The 2114-nt window shown below is 44.8% G+C and overlaps 1 non-coding gene across 1 annotated transcript; it reads right to left on the reverse strand.

The window, feature by feature from the left end:
- Nucleotides 1–756: 756 nt before the first annotated feature.
- LOC149849184 (small nucleolar RNA R71) lies at nt 757–859 on the reverse strand. Its single transcript, XR_016426494.1, has one exon. It is a non-coding gene; the product is annotated as a small nucleolar RNA R71 (small nucleolar RNA).
- Between the last annotated feature and the right edge of the window lie 1255 nt (nt 860–2114).

A 2114-nucleotide genomic window follows, 5' to 3' on the forward strand; every position in this document is an offset into this window, starting at 1 on the left:
AAAATTCATTCTGCAAGGAGCGATTAGACAGGTGGGTTTTAGAAAAACATAGTTTGTGATTTCCTGTATTTATTTGTTTTAGCATTTTAGAATAGTTTACTTTGTTACTTAATCATTTAGTATAGAATTCTGACATAGCTATATAGCATATCCGTTTGTTTTTAGTTACTGTTATTTGTGTTATTTACATTTTAGTATCTGTGTTAGTTAATTTTTTTTTTAGATTTAGGTCGTTTGCTTACATCTGGTCTTAGTACCAGTGTATGCAGGGTCGGCGAGGTCTAGGAACCCCATTACACCCATTTGTTGACAACCTAGAGAGAATTTTACATTCTCATCGAAGTTCGGCAACAATGGCTGACATGGATCCTCCACCTCCACCCCCAGTTCTTTCACGCCCTCTGCGGGAATACTTCATTCCCACAGACTATGTTCAGGCATCCTGCATTCGGAGACCCGATGTAGGAGCGCCACATTATGAGATTAAGGCCAGCATTATTCAAATACTTCCATCCTTTTATGGCCTTAGTCATGAGGATCCCTACCGACATTTAGATGAATTCCTCGAAATCTGTTCTACTGTTAAGATACAGAATTTCGATGATGATGCATTGAGGTTGACTCTATTCCCCTTTTCATTGAAGGACAAAGCCAAGTATTGGCTAAAGTCCTTAGATTTTGTAGAAATAGAGTCATGGGATCAATTGCAGCAGGAGTTTCTTCGGAAATATTTTCCCATTGGTCGTACGAACCAATATCGTAGAGCCATCACTAGCTTTTCAGAGCTAGATGGTGAGTGCTTTCATGAGACCTGGGAGAGAATGAAGGATCTCCTCAGGAAATGTCCCCATCATTAGGTGCCAAAATGGCAACTGGTGCAGAGCTTCTATGATGGATTGTCTGACAAGAATCGTCAGATGATCGACTCTTCATGTGGAGGGACATTCATGCTGAAGAGCGAGGACGAAGCATGGAGGCTATTTGATACATTGGCTGAGAATTCACTCCACCATGCTTCGAGCTCTCATTCTGATAGAGCCACACCCAGCATTCAGAAGAAAGCTGGTGTTCTTGAAGTTGGTCCACCTACTGCACTACAGTGCAAGGTAGACATGATTGCTCAGAAGCTGAACCAGCTTCTCTCAGGACCATCCACTACACAGCAGGTGTGTACTCTTTGTGCCAGTCCGGCACACGAGATCACTGAGTGCCCTTCGGCAGCTCAGTACCCTGAATTTGTTCAAGAACAAGTTCAGGCAGCTCAGGGTTACGTCAGACCGCCGAATAACCCATTTTCATCGACATACAATCCGGGTTGGCGTAACCATCCCAATTTTTCATGGAAGAATCCACAGTCTTCCATGCAGATGCCTACATCCTCTCAGTCAGTTCGACAACCATCTTTTACTCAGTCATTTCAAAGACCAAACTATTCTCAGTCTTCTTCTTCTTCTGTCACTCCCCCGATTCAACAGGAGTCTGCCCCGCAGACATCTTTTGAGGAGAGACTTCTCCAGGCATTCCAAGAGGTGAAAACCTCTAATCAAAACGCCTTCGAGAAGTGTAGCCAGATTTTGAGTTCGCATACGCAGTCCATTGCGAAGTTAGAATCGCAAATGGGACAGTTAGCTGAGGCTATTAGTAGGAGACCCGAGGGTACATTGCCGAGTCAGGCTGTCATGAACCCGAAGGGCAAGGACCAGATGACTGGAGGCCTATTTCATACTGAGACACAGCAGCAGGCTAAATCAGTTATGGCCTTGAGAAGCGGACGTGAGTATCACGTCGAGAGCAGAGAGCGAGAGAGTAGAGAGAGGATAAAGGAGCCAGAGACCATTGTTTTACCTACGTCGGCTCAATCATCATCATCCCCATCCCCATCATCACCTTCACCAGCTTCATCATCTTCATCCTCAGAGAAGAAGAAGAAGGATAGGAGTGAGCCTTCTCACAAAGAGGAGGAACCAGCAGAGTATATTCCCCCACCACCCTATCCCAAAGCATTAGAGTCTCCTGGTTATAGAGGGAAGCAAGGTGCGAAGATCCAGGACATGCTTGACATCTTCAAGCATGTGCAGATCAACCTACCTTTGCTCGATGCTATTCAGTAGGTG

This window comes from Nuphar pumila, chromosome 1 (assembly GCF_984573655.1).
Source record: "Nuphar pumila chromosome 1, dmNupPumi1.hap1.1, whole genome shotgun sequence".
In the NCBI taxonomy this organism is placed as follows: Eukaryota; Viridiplantae; Streptophyta; class Magnoliopsida; order Nymphaeales; family Nymphaeaceae; genus Nuphar; species Nuphar pumila.